General features: G+C 39.5%; 1 pseudogene; it reads right to left on the minus strand.

Annotated features, from left to right (window-relative positions):
• Positions 1 to 8323: 8323 nt before the first annotated feature.
• Positions 8324 to 9976, minus strand: LOC124096880 (amidophosphoribosyltransferase-like; annotated as a pseudogene).
• Between the last annotated feature and the right edge of the window lie 555 nt (positions 9977 to 10531).

Here is a 10531-nt window from a genome sequence, read left to right on the forward strand (position 1 = left end):
TTTACTAAGATGAGGAGACTCAAAATTATCATTATGAATATCTGGTATTATAATGTCCTTTCTTGATTTATGAGGCTTCCAGGGCAATTTTCGCTTGCATAATATTGTACAACACTGCTAGGCTTTGAAAGACTTGTTCTATTTTTTAATAATTTTGTAATGTCTCCCTTTTTGACAGGATTCCCACCACCAATTTCCTCTTTCATCCAAAATCTGTCATAGGCTAGGAAACCAAACACAAATGTTAGTTAAAAATTGTTTGTAAAACAAGGGTAAAGAGGATCTGAATGGAGGGATGGCAAACTCCCCATCAGTAAGAGAGATGCCTGCATTCTATTTTGTGGACTTTGTGACAAATATTGCTTCAAAGCATTTTTTTTTTGTTTAGTTTGTAGAAGATGCTGCTGAGTACATGCTCTCTGGACACATGGAGAGTTACTGAGCTTCAGGTTGTGTGCTGGAGAGTCGACCATCTGCTTTCCCAGAGTTCTCTGACATCAGCTCAGCCGGCCTGCTACAGTCACTATGTTTGGCCCAATATCATTGCCGTGTACCTGCTGCTAGGTAAAAGCTGATTATTTGTCTCAATTCTTGTTACTGTCTTTTTACCCTGTTGTTGGTCTTGCACACATACCTCGTTTTTGTGCCTGTATCTTTGCCTTTTGCTGCTCTGCCTGTCTTCCCTGATAACCCCATCCACATAGAACTGTGACTCTTAATTTTTTTTTTTTTCCAATTCTTAATCCTGCTGGGAGATGCATTTCATTCCTGGACCAACCTGGAAACAGAGACTGTACTATTCATACTAAAACTGCTTTTACTCCTAAGAGTAAGCTGAACACTCATGTGCCAAGCCTTGTGATAAAAATACCACCCAGACCACACTTAATTCTGATGGCTATCCAATAAGATGGGCATTGTTATGCAGTTTTTGAAAAATGATGTAACTGAAGCACAGAGAAGACAGGTTATTTTCCATAGGTCACAAAGCTAGCTAGTGAGGATAGAGTGAGGATTAGAATCCAGGGTGACTGAAAAGTCCCTGCTCTTCATTATCATAACATAACTGCCTCCTGCAGACTGACACATAAACCTGAGGGCCCTGCCTTGATTGAACTGGGGGTAATTTCCCATCTGTACCCCTTTGCCCCTTTGTTGATGTCCCTCCATGGTGAACCCAGAGTCATTCCCTGTCTTCAGATTTGCTAGAGAGCCAGATGCCTATTCTAGGGGGACAATTCATTTTTTCAATTAAGTCCAAACTTTATAGATGGTAAAATAGCATCTTAAAGAGCACACTGGTTAACTAAGATTTCATGGCAGGTGTCCTGGTTCCTGAATAAAGGTACAGAGCTTGTAATTTGATCAAGATCATGTAGCTATTTTATGCTAAGCCCTGGATTTCGACCCACGTCTGGTTGATTTCGGTGTGGCCTCTTAATTAATTTCTGGGAACTGTCTCCCAAATGGCTCTAGCTTTGGGGCTGGCAGGCTTCCTATTTGACATGCGGCCTTCTGCTTCTACTTCATTTCCCTGTAAATAAATGTCCCCAGATGAGTTTTCATGGTAATGGAATTTTTAAAATACATTTCCATCCTCTGGTCCACTCCCTTGAAACAATATATCTGATCAACTGTTTTTGTTCATCTCACTTTAGAACACAGTCAATCTTTCTCTGATTTTGGATTTGTACTCTGAAATGCTTATTTTGTTCAATTCGTGTCTTGAAATATTTTTTTTTGATCAAAATATATGACTGTCTGAGGAAAAGGGGTCTTTTTCTTAATAAAATCAAGTCATGCAGTTTCTATGATTAAAATTTCTTGATTATTCTGAACTAGCATCATAGATCATGTGTAATGTGTCATCGAACAACTTAACCACACAAATGCTCAAAACTAAGACAAAAAGTTGTAAAGGCCAATTTAGTGGAAAACATGAAAGACGGTGTTCGAAAGTTTAAAAAAACAAAAAACCATTGGTCCACACTCTGAGCTGACTTGTACCTGTGAGAGCCACCTTCAGAGGAATTACTAGCTTATGGGCAGCTTTAGATTCAGAATTTAATCGTAAGCATGCTCACCAGACACCTGCTGTGTAACTGGCGCTGTCTTGGGCTGGGCTTGCAGAACTTAATAGGACACAATCCTCATCCTCAAGGACTTTAGAGTCCAGCAGGAGAGACGACGGTGGAAGGTAAATACGTAGCTACCTGGCACAATAAGTGTACCAGCAGAGACATCCACAATCTGAACCTTGCTCCCTGGTACCTTGCTCCCTACTACCTCAATCTTTCATGGATATATTTTCCAGGAGCCTTTGAACTTGATTATTTTTTCAGTAAAATAGAAATCAAAGTTTTGTTGTTATACAGATAAATTAGATTAACTAAAAAGGATCATTTTTTATTACGACTTTGTTTGGATTGGCGAGAAATAGTATTTGTATCTTGTTACATAACTCATTTCATTTATAAAATATATAACACACTTACCTGGAATCACCTCTGCAGTGGTACCCAAATTTTATTCTGTGTAAGAATCTCCTCAGGGCCTTTTAAAAATTTATCCTCCTGAGACCCCAACTTAATCTGTAAGGTACAGATTCACTGGGTCAAGAATAGGGCCCAGAAATCTGTATTTTAAACAAAGTGTCCCAGGAATCCTGATGCTTTGAGATTGGGGAGAACACAGCCCTCTATGTCATGGTAGGCTGTTGGCTGTGCCAGTCTCCATTCCTCTGATCTACTCCGCTCTCTATGTCTGGAGGGTGTCTGGTTTTCCAGACTGTTGTCAAGTGGTTCACAGTTGGTTTTGGATAATAGGAGACACTGATGGAAGACTGGGCGGTGGGGGGGAGGACAATGGAAGGGGTTGTGTCTGCTGGGAGTGGCTAGGTCAGCTAAACAAGTCCACCGTGATGCTTCCACTCCCACCTTGTGTGCCTGTCTCCTGGGACCAGTAGCTCCAGCCCTTCCCCCATTATGTTAAATGTTATTGTTAACTTTGGGGTTGCCTCACTATGAGGCTGTCAATGCTCCTCTCAAATCTCTGAGAATCCCTTATATCATTTCTTCCCAGGTCAGCCTGACTTACAAAGGTTAGCCTTTGCCTGTGTCTTTAGTAGGAGGCTACCCCATGCATCCGCAGCCCATCTCATATGGTCTTAGAATGAACATTCCCTCTGAGAATAAACCTTAATCACTGACTGACTAATATAAATATCCCAATCCCCTCACTCCTTGGCCAGGATAATTCCTCATCCACAATATTCTTTGCTCTCCCCAATAAACTGCTTGCACTTGAGACTTGGTTTCAGAGCCTGCTTCTTGGGAAGCCAAGCTGAAATGCTCACTGCACCTGCACCAGCATCTAGGATGTACTTTCACTTTGGAGACCTTTAATTGTTGGGGCCTGCTCATGACAACCTGGTCTTGTCTCTATGCAGCTCTGAGTTTTCCCAAATCGTGTGCTCCAGTATCCAGTATGCAGAATAGCATTGCCTTCTGGAGACCTTACAAACTTCCTCTGAAAGAGCCTGGAAAACATAGGATATGTTTCTAAGCAGAAAGCTTTAGTTTACTTTATTCTGAGTGTAACACATATACTTGGGCCACACATTTTAAAAGTAAGTTTAATTTATGGAATTGAAACTAGCATTCTCTTGTTCTTCCTGTTCCCATTCGATCCTTTCTCCTCCCCTTCTTTTATCGATGAGGTACCCACCTTCCTGGTCTCTATTTTTCTCAGGTGGCCTGTGTGGTGTTTAGTTTTACAATAATATACTGATTGAATATTTTTTGTTTGAGGCAAAAGCATCTTTTAAAATTTATATTGGAGGCAAGACCATCTTTTAAAATTTGTACTAGTGGCTTTCTTGTCTCTGAGTTGTCCCCAATTCTTCCAAAATGCTCCAGCTAGTCATAGTCAAGCGAGGTTGCTCATATCCAAGCCTTAAGTGATATATCTTTGTCATCTTTTAATATGCCTCTAGTTCCTCATAAACCTTTGGAAGCCTTGGATCAATGGAAATAGCATAGAACTAAAAAGAAAGAGACCTAATTTTACTCATGAGAAACCCAAACCTCATTAAAGTGAATTGGAGGTAGGACTTCCAATAATGCAGAGTGAAGAAGTAGACAAATATCTCCCCAAAACAATTGGAAAAGAATTGTTCAAAACAACCATTTCAGAGTTCTGGAACAAACAACAAATTGAGAAACATTTATCATGAAATACTGCTGAACTATGGGCAAGGACAATGGGAGTCTGTGGCATTCTTGTTTAGGGCTAGTTCGTACCCCTGCCCCAGATCTGTTGCCACAATAGTGTTACCAGGGTGGGGGTGCTTGTGGAAACAAGTAGTTTGGCTGCCAGGGAGGTTTGACTTGATTTGGAGTGGAGGGCACTGTCACTAAAATTAGAAAACTCAGGAATACATAGGAAGAGCTCTCAGCCTTCGTCATCTGGGGTTAGGGCCCGAAATCCAACAGAGAGACCTTGGGTATTAGATAAGCTCCCTACTTATCACCGTATGAGAGGACGTGCATGCACAGGAAGTCCCAGTGGCACCTAGTGGAAAGAAAAATCCAGAGCACCCATGAAATGTACCTGAACTTTGTATGCACAATAGTCAGTCCACACTCAGGTCCGTCAGAATTGGTGGAAGTCTTGCTGGCTGAAGGTTTGAGCATCTTCTGGCCAATCACAGGCTGACTTCCAAGATCAGCCAGTGATCAGTCAAAAGATATAGATAGGGGGCACTCCCTTAAAAAACTAAAGTAAAAACAAAATAGAAATAAGAATTAAAAATTACTAAACAGAGACAACAGTGGCTATATACTGCATAGGAGAGAAATTCTACAGATTAAGTACAGGCAAGTTCAAAGCAGAGTTAAACAATATTTCAGAGAAATAAACCAGAATGCAGAGTTACTGTGATATATAATATATTTTAGTGGGGTTTTTTTCTGTTTGTTTTTATTTTATGTTTTTTGGTGCTGTAGATTGAACCCAGGAGTGCTTAACCTCTGAGCTACATCCACAGCCCTTTTTATTTTTTATTTTTGAGACAGGGTCTCACTAAGTTACCTAGGGCCTTGATAAGTTGCTGAGGCTGGCTTTGTCCTTGTGATTCTCCTACCTCAGCCTCCCAAGCTGCTGGGATTACAAGTGTATGTCATTGCACCCAGTACTGCAATATATTTTGATAATTTTTGATAAATGTTCAATTCAAAAAGTAATTATGAGACATGTAGAAACCAGAAAATATAACAGTTACTCAGGGAAAGCACCATCAATATAAACCATCTCTAAGTAGATTCCGATGTTGAATTCAGCAAAGAAGACTTCAAAGCAGCTATTATAAATATGTTCAAACAAGTAAAAAAAAAGACTTATATATAAAAGATTAAAGAAAATATGATAAAATGATTTGGAAAATAGGGGATCTCAATTAGTAAATAGAAATGATTTAAAAAAAAAACAAAGAGAAATCTAGAGTTTAAAAGTACAATAACCGATACAAAAAATTCACTAAGTGGGATTAAAAGCAGATTTAGTATTACAGAATAAAGAGTCAGGTAACTTGAAGATAGATAAAAATTATCCAATCTGGAAAAATGGAGAAGAAAGACTGAAGAAAGCCAGGCGCTGTGGTGTGTTGCCAGAGGGCTTGTGATAGAAGGACTTGGCAGTACATTTGAAGAATCCAAGATCAGATCACCCAACAATGTAAACAATACTTTCAAAAATACAAACAAAATGGGATTTTATTTTCTGCACAATGAACTTTTCCTATTTTCTTCTGCCTATTTTCATAACAGATAATTTTGAGATTTTTAAACCATTCTGAAGCGCAGCTTTGCTTTAGAAAGATGTCTTTTTTTTTTCTTTAGTGCTTACAAAAATAAGGAGAATTGGCAGAAGTGTCATTTTTTTTTCTAAAAAACAAACAAAAAAACCCCCCTATTTATAACATATGTTTGTCACCAAGGGATCATAAAGTAGCCACAAAATGTAGGCCCAGTTTTGTTCACAACAAGATCTTGTAGAAACACATTTTTCATCTTCTCTGTGGTTTGTAATATCCTACTTATGAAAATTTAAAGCAGTTAAACAACTTTTGAAACTAAATCGGTTAAAAGAAAGGTAATTTAATTCAGATTTCAGAACCCTGCGTAATGAAAGGCCGTGATGGAGAAATGTTAAGAAAGTTACAGAATACCAAACTGTCACAGTATTATTATTTAAAAGTATCTCAACAAAATAAAATTAAAAAAACTATGGAAAACACAAAAGTCAAATCAGAGACATTGGTTTAGTACTTTTCCTGAGTCTCTTGTTTTTAAGAATTAAATTTAACTAAGGGCATTTCAAAATGGACCCAAAGGCCTTACCCTTTCATGCTGCCCAGGGGATACATTTAAGACAAAAGGCTACATACACTCACTGAAAAGTCCCAGGGCTTTGCAAGGCTGGATTGCCCATGTCACTGCGGGGGTGGGGTGGGGCGGGTCACTGTCATTGCCCATGTCACTGTATATTGAACCCAGGTGTGCTTAACTTCTGAGCTACATCCATAGCCCTTTTTATTATTTATTTTTGAGACAGGGTCTCACTAAGTTACCTAGGGCCTTGATAAGTTGCTGAGTCTGGCTTTGTTCTTGTGATTCTCCTACCTCAGTCTCCTAAACTGCTGGGATTACAAGTGTAAGAGTGTGTGTGCAGGGGCAGGTATCTGAGCCACTGTAGCACAGGATTGTGCTTTGTTTTGGTTTTGGTGCTAGGGGTGGCACCCAGGGCCTCATCATGCTAGGTGAGTGCTGTTCCACTGGGCTACACTCCCCGGTCCAGTGGAAGTTCTTCTGGAACTACCAGCTTTATCTTGACTTGCCACAATACAACATACAGCACTGTACACCCAATGAAGATGAACAGTTTCAGTCATTAATAAACAGCATACTTCTAAGTGGCTCTGGACACTGCGTACATTAAATTGTGGTAACTTAATACAGAAACAAACACTAATGTTGTAAAAATCTTACATAATCAGGGGTGGGTAGGCAGGTCATTTTAATCTTTTAAATCTCACAGTTCTACGAAAAAGCTTCAACATATGAACTCATTAGATTCTAATAAAATGAAGTAGAAAAGCGTGATTATGAGTTAGTATTCGGATATGAGCATTCTTATTTCAAAAAAGTGGTTGTTTCCTTGATCCTAAAATAAGATTGGCCCCTGGGATGTTTCTACTTTTCCACTAATTTCAACCCTATGTATTTGTGAGTGCAATACACATATGCATGCTTGCAGGCAATTAAGCACTTCATTTGAAAATTAAATAAGTTAAGGATAAAGAGTGTTGGAATTTGAAATTTTGGTTTTTATTTCTAATGTACTAGTTTACTTGCTGAGCTTACACTGTTAGGGCACTAAATATTATGGGTCACATTTTTTGTGAAAAATATAGGAAAAACTTTTTCCACTGATTTTTATAACCATTCTTGCATCATCTCAAAGAGAGATGGCAAAGATCTTCCGAACTGTATGTCCCCCTTGATCATGATGAAATCTCAGTTGCACTCTAATTTCAAAAAAATTTCCCAAAGCTGATAATCATGTATTTTCTTAAAGTTCAGAGATGAAATTATGGCTCTAAGTACCAAAACTGCAACATTAACATCCCTATTAATTATTTAATAGTATAAGTGTCCCATTACACAGGTAGGGAAACTGAGACACAGATACTTTTTTTTAAAAAAAAAAAGTTGTCTAAGGTTAGACAGGGAAGCCAAGATCATACAGTTAGGACTGTAGAGGGAGCATGAGTTTGAACTTTGCTTGGGATGTTACATTTAACTCACCTGTCCTGTTTACATCACACCCGTCTTGTCCAACCTCTGGCAAACCCTTTAAAGAATCCACTTGAAAGATGCCATTTGCCACCCAGCTTCTCTGATCACGTGGAAAAAAAAAAAACTAGCCAGTTTATATATATGGACAACAACGAATCCTGCTAGGTGTGGTGTTTCTTGAGTACCTATAACCCTAGCTACTTGGAAGGAAGCAGAAGGATCAAGTTCAAGGTCAGTCTTAGCAACTTAGTGAGACAAGACCTTGTCTCAAAATAAAAAGGACCGGGGATTTAGCTCAGTGGTAGAGAGCTCCTGGCTTCAATCCCCAGTACTGCAGGAAGAAACAAACACAAAAGAGAATGCCACATATCGTATTGTATACAATTAGCAAGTTTCAATTATAGTACTTTGGTGCTCTTTTCAGGAAAAAAAAAAACTCAAAACTTATAAAGGTAACTATTAGCACTTAAAATTTTATATTGTAGCAGGAAAGTTAGAATCAACAGATCAGGTGTAATCACTTAACTTCTTGACTGACTTCATGCCTTAGGAATACATCTGTCCCTCCAAGCTTATGCTCCAATTCTGCAGGGTGTTTTCCAGTGAGACAGCTGCACAGTGACTGTTCTTTTTAAAACATCCCAGACCAGGTCCATTTCTCAAGTTATAATATTGTGCTTTTTCACTTTCCATTTTTTAAAGTTTATTTCTTGTTGTACAGAGGAAACCAATACTTCTACTACTGACAGTTACACAGCATTGCTTTGCTCCTTGGCACTCTGAAAGATGATTGGATTCTTGTTTATTGGTACTAAAATCTTCTCTTGTGGTTACCTTCATTCCCATGAAGCTTGGCTATCCAACTGGTGGTGAAGCTTCTCTAAAGTGTATCTCTTCTGCCTTGAGCAGTTTTATTTTGGGTGGGATGGTATTGCCTCTCACAATTGAATCCTCCATAGGAGCTATTATTTGGTCTTTAGAGTTATCTGACAATATCCCCCATTTTTTTTTTTGCAACACTAAGTTGTCTTAACCTCATGTTTGACTTGAAGTTTCTTTCTACATCAGTTTTTATGCAGTATCTCCACCTGTGGAAGTCCATGGTTCCCTACGTAACAAAGACCAGCAGGTGTAGAAGATTCTGGAACAGTGTCAACCAAATCTGAATCCACAGATGCTTCCATGGCCAACTGTTTACTGTATAAATCACTTGGTTTGCAAAATAGACGTACTCAAAGATACAGAAAGCCACTGGGTTTCCTTCAGGCCTTGAAATCAAGAGTTCAGACATCATGTCTGGATATTTCCACAATTTCTCCAGACGAGACTGCATAGTAATATCTTATAATCATTGATTAAAAGCTGCAAGACTCTGGGGACACCACCTGTCCTTCTGTTTCTGATGTTTTTGTTCTTCCCTCTTTGTCATTTATATCAGAAACTGGAATAAGATGAGCAATGCACAGAGGACAGCTTCCATAATGATCTCACATTGCGAAAATAACATCTCTGTGCATTATTACAAGCAGGCGGGCGGCATGCTTGGGTGCTTCCTTCATTAAATTTTTATCTCGCTACCCAGTCTGGGCTGTCATCTTGTTCCTGAAGAGTGTCTACACCATCATATAAGTTCTGTCACCATCAGAATGTGTTGACAGATCAACGCGGTGACACAGGGGCTTCATCCTTAATGGTACAGTGCTTACCAATTCGCTTTTATGGGCCAGGAGCTGGTAAGTTTCAACAACAAAGGGCTGGCAATTCTCGAATTTGCAGTTTCCTGCAATGGTGCACCTCATGCGTTCATTTCCAAGATTTGAGCCATGGAATTTCTTTAAATTGTTTTCAGCAAAAATGTGGTTTACAAGACCCATTCCTTTGCAAAGTAAAAGTAAGAGTATATCTTGGATGAAAACAGAGGCTGGTTCTACTAGTAACAAAAGCATCTCTGCTCCGGTCTTCCAAATTTGATAGCACAGCTCATTTCGTTTCTCCATGTTTCCGATGGCTTGAATATTGTGCCGTTTGTATGTTGGCACTGAAGTCACATCACTGGTCATGATGCCAGCACTTTCCTGACCTAGTTCTGAGGCTGAAAGTCCAAGGTTGGGTGGCTCCATGGAGCCTCATGGCGGAAGGAGTCCTGCTGGGGCTATATGGGAGGAGGAGAGAGACCATGGTGAGGGGGGATGGCAGAGCGGCAGAGGTGGCTTCAGGAGGCTGGTGTTTGTTGATTTCTTTGAGTTAAGAAATCCTAGAGGCTACAGAAATTTTGATTTGCTTCCAGAGCACAGAGTGGAGTCACAGAACTTTAAAGTTCTTTGAACTTCCAGAGCGGTTAGGTCAAGCAGCCTCATAGAGATGCATTCAGGATTTCTGCTCTCAGTCTCTTCCTCTCAGAAAATGAGTGTATTCTGTCAGTGTCTGTATTAGTCTTTTCCTTAGGTCAACTAATCTTAAAAATCCACACACATGGGGCTGGGGTTGTGGCTCAGTGGTAGAGCACTTGCCTTGCATGTGTGAGGCACTGGGTTCGATCCTCAGCACCACATAAAAATAAATAAAGATATTGTATACATCTACAACCTAAAAAAAAAATTGAAAAAAATTTCACACACATTTAGGGATAATGATCAACACCTCCTACCTGTATCACCACTGGCCCACACAGGCCA

Source organism: Marmota monax, unplaced genomic scaffold (assembly GCF_021218885.2).
Source record: "Marmota monax isolate L192 unplaced genomic scaffold, Marmota_monax_Labrador192_F-V1.1 WCK01_AAM20220418_F8-fsc00023, whole genome shotgun sequence".
Lineage (NCBI taxonomy): Eukaryota > Metazoa > Chordata > Mammalia > Rodentia > Sciuridae > Marmota > Marmota monax.